A 13,533-nucleotide genomic window follows, 5' to 3' on the forward strand; every position below is an offset into this window, starting at 1 on the left:
TAATGTTGAACACTTGCTTTGTGCTTGAAGGATTTGTTTGTATGTTTCTTGTGTGTGATGAGAGCTTTTCTGTAATTAGCTCCTGGGGGACAGCATATTCTAACAGTTAAAGAATAATTGCAGCCCTATGAAATGTGAAATGGCTTGGGCTGGCTTTTGTTGCGGCTTAATTGTATGCAACAAGTACAGGAGGCTTTTCATTTCACATCATGATAGTAAAGATGTAGCTTTCATAAATAAAGAAAGGAATTTTGTACAGTGGTAAATAGTCTCTAATATGTTAATTTTGCAGAAAAAAACAAAACAAACAAAGCACATTTGAGAATTCTCCGTGTTATTGAAGTAGATGTTCATCATTGTTTCATTAACTTGTAGTTTCTATGTATGATTTTAATGAAAGGGAAGAAGGAACAGAAAAATAAGTGTGACAGTAAGACACAAATGACTTGGTGGTCAGTATGAAGCAGCTCATTTTCCTTTGAAATATAAATGTAAGTGCTTTTTTCTGGCAAAATAAAAGCTGGACAGCAGTTACAACAGTGCTCTGGTAAAAAATAATTTAAATGAAAAAAGCAGCTTCACGTCCAGTACCATTTTTGAAAGGCAAAAAATACGTATTTTTTCTCCTGTTCCTACATGGACACGCTCTTTCTTTGCCTGTGGGGTAGTGCTGCTCTCTGTCCCAAAGAACTGCAGCTGCCCCTCTTGACTTGCCGTGCACTTGGGATCACCAGCACCATGTGCCTATCACTTCCCTCCTGCAGGAGAGCTGATCCGTGGGTACCCAGGGGCTGGCACGCATTGTCCCAGGGTGGCCCGGAGCTGCCGACGTCAGGCTGTCTGTGCCTAACGCCTACACGCAGGGGTGCTCGGGCTACCCGTGGCAGGGCACTTTGCAGGTTTTCAAGCTAGTACCCGGTTTACTTGCCAGAAGAGGGGTGGGTGCATCCTTTCTGCATATTCAGAGTTAACTGTACCAATTCAATATTTGTTACTGCCTAATTGGGATTGTTGAGTTGTCTTATCAGCACTTTGTTGTGTGATTGGAAGAGGAATATTGCTAGATTAAATATAGCGTTGATGTGTATTTTTTTTGTTTAATCAAAAGACAAAATGGCATAAATCTGAGGTTGGGTTAATCACCAAAGCTCCTGAGCCACCCTCACAATAGCACCATTGCTACAATAGATCTGTAATCGCCATCCATTCCTGTAGCTAGTGGCATGTACCATTTATTTATTTTTTCAGGATAGATGACAGTGATGCCGGAGTCTCATTGTCATCTAGATCTGATAACCAAGAGTCATTTTGATATGGTTCTGAGGTAATCTACAGTGTCAGACTCTCAATGTCATCTTGTCACTGCCGCTTCGTCCCGTAGCATTGCCGTGGGCAATAGCTCTGCCGCCGCTTTCCTTTGGGAGTTTCCCTACGCAGGCCGTGCGAGCAGTCACTGCGGCCCCGCTGGTGGCAGGAGGGCAGAGCCACGGCCCGTGTCCCCCAGGTCAGCCCTGCAGGCACGGGGCCCAAGCCCTATGGGTTCCCTTCAGAGAGGCCGCAGTGGGGTGCCACTGGTTGTCCCCTGTCCTCATGGAGTTACGGAGATGTTTATCTGTTGTGACACGATGAAAATCATGTCCTGTAAGTAACCTTACTTTGGGCTTTTGCGGGAATTTTGCTTCTGTTGGAATGAAAACATGATCAAAGTGATCTTTGATAATTATCGGTATTTTCTAAACAGAACCCTAGATTTCAGTGGACAGAAGTTTTCAACTTATTAACTTTTCACACACATTCTGGAGAATGTTACAATGAAAGAAATTGAAAATAGTCTGTTTCGAATGTGTTTTCAAGTTTCAAGCTATCATCCAAAAACCAAGCAGGATTTGGTGTGATATTTAAAATGGGATGTATGTATTTTGGTGAGTTATTTAATTTTTATGAGAAATTGGTGAGTTCTGTATCTGCCTCCCCCTTCCCCCTTTTTCTGGAGAGCAACCTGCATGCCTTGAAGACATACGACTCTCAGAGTTGGGTGCTAGCTACTTGCTTCTTGTGCAGAGGAGAATAGCAGTCACTTTTTTTCAGAGGAGTAGTACAAAAACCCTCCTGAAAAAAAGTTACATTTAAGTTCTGGCTGCTGTGTATTGGGCCTATAGACAAAAATATTTCTTAATAAATAAAAATGACTAATCTGCAGTGGATGGTCATCTTGGCCACTAGAGCCATACTTGTCTTGATTTGCTCATGGCAGATTGACCGAAGGCTCTATCAAATTCTTTTTAAAAAGTAGAATTCTGCTTACAAACAATCTTGCTAACATTATAGGTTTCTTTTCTTAAAATAATCAGTGTAAAGAATGAAGTATAGACTAACGGGTTTTCTTCCCCCATTAACTGGCTTCAGGACAAAAGGTTGACTTGACAGCACTTAATTGCTTGTCCTATTTTTTTCTCAAAGCCGCGTGGTTTGTTGGTTCCTGCGGAGCTGGCAGCGGTGGGTCTGCAGCTCAGGCGTGGTGCAGCAGGGTGACTGCCAAGCCCTGTGCCTCCGGTGAAGCTGCAGACCCCTGCCTGCACCCACGCGCTTTCAGAAGAGATCTCTTGGCAAGAGGCTTGTCTCGCAGTATTTTAGTGGACTACATACTTGGGAAGGCATAGGGTTTTCCCAGATCCCAACTTCATATTTATGCTCAAATAAATGGATAGTTAAGTAGATTCATTAGAGGCATTTTGACTCTAACAGTACAAAGATGTAAGCTTTCATTTTACCCAATAAAGCAATCTTAGAAATCAGTGTGTGCTTGGTAGGTTGTTCCAGGTTTCTCTCTTACTGAATTGTATTGAATATGAGGGACTCCAAGTGCTCAGTAATGCTGGAAAGGTGTTGAAGTCAGTGACTACTTCCAGCAGATGTATAACAAGATGATAAATGGGATTTTTTCCAAGTTTTTAAAGTCTTCAATTAACAAGAATTTATTGAAGTTGTGTGGGCTGGTGGAAAGCTGGTCAGTCCATCAAACACAGCGCTTCTCTTTCCATCAAGTAGGTGCATAAACAACTGCACTACTGGTTTTTAAATATCCTCTGACATGAAAATGAGTACAGAATTCAGAGTGATTGCTTAAATTTCATTTGACATCTCCTGTGCCTGACGTACAAAGGTCAAGATATGACAACCACAGTTCAAACTTGTAGAATAACATCCAGAACTAATGCCATCCTTCAAAGGGCATTGCTATCTTTTTTCCACTAACACAAATGTAGCGTAAATGTAAACATGACCGAGAGTCTGATAGCATAAGGAGCACAGTCTGTTTCTTAGTGTTTAACTGTAGGAGAAGTCTGTGCTGCGCCGTGGCTTGGTTGGTACGGGTGTCGCTGCAGTTGTTCAGGTGGGTACCACGGGCTGGGAGCAGCCGTCTCACTGCTTTCCCCTGGAAAGAATAGTTATATTTGTCTTGACTTAATCTTTCTAAACAGAGGGTCTTAGCTAACTGAAGTCAATGAGAAACTTACCTCTGACTTCAATAGGTTTTGAATCTGTTAAGTCGTTAATGTTTGTGAAGTTCTGACATGAGTATATTTGCACTCAGAAGGTGGCAATCAAACCTGGAGTTTTGCCTTATTTTACATGGTGCTTATTTGAGTGGGCTCTTAATACATCCTAACAATTATTCTTCCTGCACATGGAGCATCCGTATGAATTTGTGTTTCTTTTCAGTACTTAAAACTAATCTTTGTTTTCTCAGGCTTTTAGGTGGGACACTTACCTTAATCCTCTTATGTTTGTGTGCCTTGAAGTCATGGCGCTTTGTATGATTTAGGATTTCAAGAGCCCGACTTGAAGTCTCGAGGTCAGCTCGACCTTTTTAGTTGTTTTTTTGGTGTGTTTTTTTTTTTTTTCTATCACATTGTGAGTAATTCTCAGAACTTTGATTCTTCAGCCCCAGCTTGCTTTCTTTGCCTTCCTCTTCCTCCAGTTCCTTTCCTTCTCTCTCATCCTTTTCTAGCCTTATTACTTCCCTGCAGTGCAAAGTTGTTCAGTAATTAAAAGTATACGGCCTATCTTAGCAGCCTCCTATTTTGAATCTGTATCTTTTGCCATGTTAAGGGCTAACATTTCACTGTGCTAAACAAGTAGGACATAATATACTCATTTTGTAATGCCTTTATGCTTGGGTTATCAAGGTTTCATTGGTGTATTGAGGTGTTTTTGAACTTTCATATGCATGAAATATTGTTTATTTGATCCTTTTAGGGAAAAAAAAGCATTGTTCAGCTGAAGTTAAGAAAGCAGAGGGCATCGATCATTTTCTGAATCAACTACACTATCTTTTTCTTTTTTAATGTTTGATTCATACAACTTAGTAGTTATGAGTCTCAAATTTTTACCTTTTTGGCTGATAACCAGGTCTTACTTAGGTTTTTATAATATCAGAAAAGAGTCAGCTAAGACAAATTGAGTCAGACAGTTGTCACAGAAGTATTTAGCTAAAACTACTTCAAAAGTTTTACACTGCTTGACATTGCAGTACTGTCTTTGAAGTGTAAATCTTAAAAAATATTTGTTATTAACAATTCCAGACAGGTGTTTCACCAAAGACATGTGAAGATGTGTAGAAGGAGAGATTAATATTTTGCAGTAGGTTTAGCCTCTGGAGGAAATATTTGTCTTTCTTGTTTGGAATTCCACTTGTCACTTTCCCAAATGCTTTGTTCACATTCAGGTTTTCTTCTAAACAAGCAAAATTAAACAGCTTTTGGTTATATGAATTAGTACAACATTTGTTGGGTTTTATTCAGCTAGCTGCTGTGATTAGGCAATCTTTTATAGAGTATAGATCTGCTATTACGCTATTTAAAGCTGTCTGCCTAAAGCTTGCAATGAGGAACCATTCAAACTGGGACTAACGCCACTAAAAGAACTGCAAGAACCAATCTAGGTGAACTTGGCTGTTGAAGATCTCAGTGAGATCCATCCCACCTGTGCCTAAGTTGGGGACAAGGGGCAGGAGAAGCAAAATCTGGCCGGGGTGTGCATCCTTCAGCCGCCACGCCAGGTTCTTTGGTGTCATTGTGGCAGAGCCAGGGATCGTAGCCAATACAGGCGCCTCACTGGGCACGGAAATGAGCCCACGTTTTGTAAAAGAGCCTGTCTCAGCGCTCTTTGAGGCGTCACAGCTCCCAGGGAGCCGCTGGTCTCGGAGGCTAGGACACAGTGTGGCTGCAGCTTGGGGTAGGCCTGGGCCTGCCCCTGCAGCCGCCCCGCAGTGGGGCCGACGAGCGACCCGGCGGGGGAGTGCTGAGGAAGGCGGCACGCCAGGAGTGCCTCGTGTCCTCCCTTTTTCAGTACTTTTCAGCTTGGTTGTCTTCAAGGATGTCCTTCACATGTGAAGGATTTGCTGGAAGCATTTAATACAACGCAAGAAAAGGGCGTTCCCCAATAACAAAGATGCATCTTATTTTCTTTTGCTGCTAATTCTTTAGAAAATCCAGGTAGAGCAATAACCCAGACGTGTTTGTAAGTCCTTCTCTTCATATTTTTGTTCTTGTGAGAAAGGGAATTAATTGCTGCTAGGAGGGAAATTACGAAATGCACCTCTTTTGATTTGGACACAAATACTATTCTGTTGAGGCGGTGTTGTACCAATTGCTGCCGACGTTTAGCAGGTCAAATGACTGAGAAATCGAGCACGGTTGTGAAGCTGTGCCAGGTTTTAAATCCCCACTTTTGTGTGGGGTTGTTCTGCACCCTGCTTGATACACGGAGGCTGGCATGAGGCGTCTGGGGACATTTCCCGTCAGTGACACTTGTATTGATGGCTGGAGGAGACTTCCTACCAGAAGAGAGCTTCCCAGCAAGAGAGCTGCCACGCTCAGGAGGCACAAGGACGCCGGTTCTCCGTGTACAGCGTGTGAGATTTGGGTGGGTTGCTCGGTGCCTGCCATGCGAGGCAGGGCTGCTGTCAGTGTCCTTTGATGCCTATCCGCGAGCGGTTTCATCGTCTCCCTACACGACAGGCTTTGTGTGCGCAGTGAAGAGCGCGCCCCGCGCGTGGGGACGAGGTGTGGCTGATGAGTCCTAGATAAGTCCGCACACAAAAAGGCACTGTGTCGCTGAATGGGTTCCCAGTGTAGCTCTTTAATTTCATCTCTTGGAAATGTTTCTCCTCTTTTCATCCAACTGCCTTTATCTTAACTTCTGATCTGAGGAAAGCAGCAGCCTTTCAAATTGAACAAACCGTGTTTCAAATAGGCTCTTCTGCTTGTGACAAGATGTACCTCATTTTCTCTGCAAGCCCTCAGCAAGGTCACACCTTTTTAATTTATTTTCTGTAAGAAAAATCTAGTTGCATGATAGAACAAGGCCAGATCTAGCTAGAGGTCATTTCTTGAACTAGTCATAAAGTAGAATAGGATTAGAACCATTTAATATCTTAGAACTTGCCAAGCATAGATCTATTAAAATGTAGGCTCCATATTTATAAAGCAACATAAATAGCTGCTATAAGTTGTGGCCAATTCAGTTGTAATAAACGGATTATTTTAGATATTTTTCCTCTTTACTAGGAGAGCGACCTTTCTTTTCCTTTTTTCCTTTTTTTTTTTTCTCTTCATAACTGCTCTACATAAAATCCTTAGTACAACCAGATGGTGTTGCGACTTTAATTTTTTATTTTTCAGTTCTCATTTCTGGAAAATACACCAATTTCAGATTTAGTGTTTTGTTTTCCTCTGGAAATATTTTTTTGTACCAAAAATGAGGATATTTTATGCGTGTGTGTCAATACAGGATTAACACGTGGTTAACAAACTTTATTATTCATCCAGCAAGGAGAAAGTACTGATCTGCATGCAATCTCTGTGTTCTCGTAGAAGTTATGAGGTGAATGTTGAAAGACATGGGTTTCCAATCTTATCCTCAGACAAATTGCTTATGCAACCGAAGAGCATGTTTCCTTAAACTTTTTTTTTTTTAATATATTTGCTAATGTCACAATGGGGCTATGATCTACCACAGCTGAAGCATTCGTTCTGTGTATATATTGAAGCATATGTGCAGCATGTTAAAATGGTGTGGAGAAGGGTGACCTGAAGCTGAGGTAGGGATCAGAGGCGTCCTTGAGCTCTGACAGCAGTGTGCTGTGTGCCAATGATGAACTTGTACACCACTGTTCAGTGGGCAGCTCTGCCTCACCGAACTCCCTTTATATGGGCAAAATCATAAAGCTGATTGACATCGCCATATGTGGTGAGGATTATTTATTAATGGCTACTAATATTTTTTGACTGCTCAATAGGTACGATTATTTTCAGTTGAACATAACTCATATTTTGATTTGTATGACTAATTTACATTTACATGGAGACTGTTGGGAAAAAAATACTACAGTCCCAACATAATTTATCAACATTTAGTGATGGTTCATGGCATAAATTTAAAATATTAAAATAACATGAAGAATTTCAGAATATTGGAATAATACCAAGAGTGTTTGTTAAAATAACAAGCCCTCAGATATCAAAGGAATACAGAAAGGAACTGGAACATCACTTTTTTTTTCCCATTCAAAATTAAAGCGATAGAGGGTGCATCTTCAGATTTTCCTAGAAACCTTGTTTTGCATTTAACAGAGTATAATCAAAGACAAATGTGTTGGGGTTTTCTTGAGGGTTAATTCCTCCATGTGTGAGAAATCAGACTTAAAATGAAGGCCTGGCAGGAGGAAGCAGAAGCTGTCTCACCTTCCTCAGGTTTGAATTCTGAGTCCCGTTTGGTAAGACCACTGATGAGACTTGTGATTTTCCTTCTGGCTGGCATGAAGCAGGGCAGTGAGGTGATGCTGCAGGAACGCAGGTGTGCCTGTGACTGGGCTCCTCCTGGCAGTGGTCCAGCAGATTAGAACAGGGAGCATTACTCCTGAAAAAGGAAAATTGTATCTGCACAGAAACCTTTGCAGGATCAGAATCATGGTCTGGTATCACCGAGGAAGTAATTACAGAATTCCGTATTTCCGTTTCAGAGCTTCAGTGAAGAATGTAGTAGCACTAAGGTTGAATACAAATGCTTGTTCATAATACCATCTCCAGAATACCCTTGCACTTCTGTCTCCAACAAGACTATGCTCTGCATTTGCTGTCTTTGCTGTTTGGGCTTCTCCCTCCACACCTGTCATTCTGTGAGTTTTATGTCTCTGGATAGGTCTTCTTGGTAATCTGAAAGTGGCTTGTACAGGCATTATTACAGAAAGATGATATATGGTCCATTTTTTTATTATGACTATTGCCATTATTATTATTTATTATTTCTGCACTGAGACAAGTCCATCTGTTCTCTTAAAGCTACCCACATTTCTGAAGAGTTTTGAAGCTAAATCCTGAGTAATACCAGGTTGATTTAGGCCCAAATTAACCACAGCACTTAGGCTCGTGTTTAAGTTTGGTTGATTTCAGTGAGACTCAAATGTCTTTTAATGAAGAAACAAAGAGAACATGGGTTTCGGTGCAGTAATAAATTGCTTACTTTTTTGACCTAGTTGATTAGCATTTGGGGAATTCAGACATGGGGAACAGGGAGGAAGTGAAACAGAGGAAGTTGGGATTCAGAGTATGAAAATAATTTAAATGGACTCTTTGAATAGCAGTGATTTGTGGTCTCTCATTCTAAATTATTATAGAATTGTATATTGTATGCAGCAAAAGTGACCATTCTTGCTACCTACAGGGTGATCCTTCTTGTTAGTATATTTAGCATTATAATGTGTTTAATGCATTTTGAATACATAGACTCTAGTTAAAGCTACCTGCAATGTTTTGGATTATGTATAGGCTTCCTGTTTTGTCCCCCTTCCCATCCCTTCCCATCCCATCCCATCCCATCCCATCCCATGAAAGTAATTTTAATGAAAAGCAATTCTAAAATGGAAAACACAGATTATAATTATGATTTAATTAGATCATTTAAAGTGTTTTGTAGTATACTATACAGTTTGTAAAACTATCACAGAGCTCTCTTGGTTAATAAAACCTGCGACAGTTAAAAAAGAAGCAGTTGGGCACAGTAACAGCAGTATGAGGGATTCCTAATGGCCTATTTAAGACACAAATATTATACATGGAAACATTTAGAATTTTTAATTCTTTTTAGTAGTAAATTCTTCATCCTCAATATAATTTTTGTTGTTGTTTTGTTTTGTTTTTTTCCTCCCCAAACTAAAGAAAATAGAACTGCTTTACAAATCATTCTATATTATTTGGGTAGACTATGAAAAAAACATGAAAGCCTAAAAAAGATCAAAAGTTTATTTATATCACTGGAGTATTTCTAGTGAAAAATCCTTTGACAGATCTCTGGCAACAAAAAGTTGCTTTAGCAAACTTATCCTGATTTCAGCATTACTCTAGATATTAACAGTTGAGTTAACTACTGATGCATTTCATAATTTATTCCTGCTTCCTGGTAATGCAATGTCTTGTTGTTGAATCATGGGTATGTGAATATCTGTTAGTAGGACAACATCTGAGGATAAGGGGCACTTCTTCCAACAGAAACATCAATGCTTTCCAACTTGCCCCTGGTCAAGAAGGTTCAACAAGTGAAGTAATAACATTTATTCTGTGTGCGAGAACAAACAACTTTTCAGTATAAATACAAAGAAAAGTCCTAATAAAATAGGAATTGTATGTGAATGGGATTATCTATTGTGCCTAAAAATTGAGCACCTAAGCAATGACAGAAGGCTTCCTCTATAGTCAAGCAATAGGAAGACATAGCTCCATGGGGCAAAATACTCCATTTCAGCTGTGAGACACACATGGATCAATTTCACAGGTATTTGTCTTTAGTGACTAATCTGTGCAATGGACCAGAGAAGCTAGATCCTTAACTTGTACATGACTAATGTAGATGAGATGAATCCTATTCATAATTGATGACGTAATAATAACATAATTAGATTAATTGTGATATGTTTGTTATAATGCTCTGTGGAAAGCAGAAATAAAATGCAGGGAGACAATAGCGTTGACAAGACAAGCTAAAAATGGTGGAAATAAGAGCACAGGTATTAAAACTTAGTAATTACACAGATGAAAATAGTTTATGAAAGAAAAAATTGAACACAGATTAGCGGTTGTGTGCTCAGATTGGGGTCCAACTTTGCATTTGCAATGAGAAAGATTAACGATTTTGAAATGTGTAGGAAAATTACTGCAGGACCTCCATGTTGTATCATCCAAAGGCGATGTCCTAGACTAATATATAGTGGCAATGTTCTTTGGGCTGTGCCAATTTTACCAGCAGAACATCTGCTGCTTTGTGCTGGAGGCTGGGTGCTCTGCTCCGAGACACCTGGATAGGGCATGGAGTAGGATGAGGAATGCTTGCTGCTGCCTTCCAGGCCCTGTGCAAGACTGGATGTAGGTGAACGGGTGAGTCTGAAGAAATCTCTGCGAGAAATACTGGTCAGCATAATTTAGATTGCATGGACCTCTTCTTAATGAGAATGGTCAAGGTGGGCAGAGTCAAGGAAGTGTTAGTATATGAAGCCAAATAGTGCCTGGACTATCCCCAAATACATACGACTTACAGGAATCAGGGCCATGCTAAACAATTAAACTTTTTAGTGCTATATAATGATATTGCCTTGAGGGGTCTGGGTAGTTTTCATTAAAGTCCCCAAGTGTAAGGATCTGAGATGGAATCCAAAGCAAATATTCATTTCTCATCAACACAAGACTGTAGGAGCAACATCATGGACTCATGCTGCATAACCGAGGGGTATTGTCCATTGTGCATTCACGATGCACGTAGTGGATGTACACTTCCTTATTGCAGTAACCAACTTTCTAAATACCCAGCACAATAAATCATTTCATTTCCTTGCTGCAGCCTGTGTTGCAACATATCAAAATATGTTTTCTCTATGCCCCTTCTCGCCCCAGGCGAAATCCTAGAAGCTCCATGGCCTTCCCGGAGGAGCTGTTCCCAGTCACTGCGATGCTTTTTACTGACCGGAAGGAAGAATTATTGTGGCTATTAAGATAGTGTGGGAAATTCAGTTGTTAGTATTCTTTTTTTGAGGGTGGGGATTGGAAAATGTAGAAATACCCTGTGGTATTTCATCAATGTTTTATATAGTAACACATTTCACAAGAAAGTTTTATTTACTTAGGCAATTAAGAAGCAAACCTTCCCGTTCTGTATTTGGCATTCTGTCCTAGATCCAAATGCCTATGGCAAGTTATGGTCTGTTTTAAAACACAAAATCTAAATTGGAACAGAGCTCAGTGCACACCTGCTCATCTCCCATCAGATGGGCAAGCAGTATGCAAAATGCAAACTGCAAGCAGCTGTAGTGAAGAAAAAGCTAAATTGGGACATTCTCTACTTACAGTTAGAGAAGTGACTAAAAGAAATAGAGGAGATGCACAAAAGCCCTTGTATTTCATACTTTTCCAAGTAAAATACACCTTCCTTGGTACAGCGGTGGCAAAAATAAGCATAGCAATAGCCAAATCTCAGGTCTCATCTGTGACTGGTCGGGAGGAAGAGGCTTCATCACTTCTAGTATCCCACTCCACTTGCGACAAGATCTTTGTTCCAAAGTTCAGACAGTGAGAGGGGTTGATACTGTTCGATAATTATATTGTGTAGAAAGACTGGAGCTCCTTGATGGCTTATTTCTTTGATTTGCAGACATTGTGATTATTGCATTTTGGCTGCAGTCCAGCCTTTTCATGCGGGCTTCAGCAGCAGTGAAATTAAAGCTCCAAATTGTCAGTTTTGTTATTAATAGAGAAATGCCACTTCTCTGTAGCTTTCTTTGGTATGGCTACTGCCTTTCATCATGGTAAATGCCATGCTCTGGTTGCACCATTGGTGAATACTAAACTGCAGTTGCTGCTTATTTAGTGAGTGTAAAGAAATGTTTATGTTCATCATTAATTCCAGATAATTATTGCTATTAGCTCATTTCATATGTTCTGCAGGCAGTTGTTAATGGATAGGTAAGCACATCCATTCGTACAATTACTTGCCTACCTTATAAAATTAAAAGGTTTTATCCTCCCATGCAGTACTACCTTTAGTGTATTATTTTATACAACTTATAAACCTTTTATACAACCACTCTGATTACTCATTTGCTTAATGGATTACAGGCAGATGCCAAACCTGCTTTGCTTATAAGTATTCCAGAGTTCTACAGGTGATTTTTTTTAATGACAAAATATAGTAACTTTTTTTGCCAATTGTTCATTTGTAATGAACAACTGGCAAATTTGCCAATTACTTATGTAAGCATTAATAACATTTTCAGAATAAGCAACGTTGCATGTACATTTTTTTCAATCCCATTTATGCTCCTGAAAATTTTGTCTTATAAAACTTATTCCCAAGATATACTTTGCTGCAACAGAACCGCGTGGGAAAACCGATGCTGACTGTTTTCCTGTCATTCCCTTCTCGGAGCAGTTGAAAGGTTTTGCAATGATAATTTTGCTTACTGTCTCCTTTGTTACATCCAATAAAACACAACAGTCGGGGGGGGATCGGTGCATCAGGTTGCACGGCAGTGCAGGTTATTGCAGCTGTAGCTAGTTTTCACCAGGTGCGAAAATGAAACGCGTTGCATTTCTTCAGGCATTCTGTATTTTACATTGGTAATTAATCTGTACACGTTAGTGAAGAGAATGAAATTATTTTGGCAGTGTTCTGTAAGAGTCAGAGCACCACCTCCCAGTATTTCTCGTCGTGAAGGATCAGTATGGGAGTCTTGTTCATCAGAAGGCAAAACAACAAAGTAATACCTAGCACCTGTGCCTTGGGCTTGCTGTGCAGGACGGCACTCGCTCGGCCCTTTCAGTGCACCCTGTCCTGGCTTCTCTGGTGCCCCTGTGCTGCGGGCTGTTGGTGGCACCGCGGGGTGAGTTTGGCACCGCTCATCGTGGCTCTCTCCAGAGCTGAAGGCCTTCCAGTCATGCACATAGGCTTGTGTAATGCACTCGTGCTGCTGTAGATGAGAAATGAACATATTTCAAACATGTTACAACTAACATGTACGTGTCCCAAGCTGTAGGAGCTCTTAACACTTTATGGCCTGTAAAGTTCTCTCTGTCGCTTTTAGAATTACGGCAGAAACATGTCATGAGTGTCCCTAGGTTGTTCCCTCTCTGTCCTCGTCCTCCTGAGCTGGGGCAAAAGGTCTTTTGTGGATGTTTTTTTCTGAAGACTAGCAACCAGTTGTGACCCAGGCTGAAAAGCCTTTTTTTTGTCATGTTTTGGCTCTGCAGACTAAGTTCTTAGAAGTGAGGAAATTCTGGATGTTTGGTTGTTGTTTTGTTTTGTTTTGTTTTTTTTGAGAAGGGGTACTGAAGAGAAAAGCATGTTTTGAAAATAGCACAAATACTAGAACTTGACAGAAACATATTCTCTCTAATGGTCTTCCCTCTCCTTCTCCCTTGAACTCTGTAACGGTTGGATCAAATAAGCAACGCTATATTTATAGTCATCTTTCTTTAGTAGCATGAA

General features: G+C 40.4%; 1 protein-coding gene across 1 annotated transcript in view; it reads left to right on the plus strand.

Annotated features, from left to right (window-relative positions):
* Window positions 1-10,039: 10,039 nt before the first annotated feature.
* Window positions 10,040-13,533, plus strand: part of LOC308176832 (uncharacterized protein) — a 173,530-nt gene continuing 170,036 nt past the window's right edge. The window contains exon 1 of the mRNA XM_080553102.1: window positions 10,040-10,433. The gene's annotated coding sequence lies outside the window, so the exon portion shown is untranslated. The remainder of the gene's footprint in view (window positions 10,434-13,533) is intronic.

Source organism: Anser brachyrhynchus, assembly GCF_964034855.1.
Source record: "Anser brachyrhynchus genome assembly, chromosome: 12".
NCBI lineage: Eukaryota > Metazoa > Chordata > Aves > Anseriformes > Anatidae > Anser > Anser brachyrhynchus.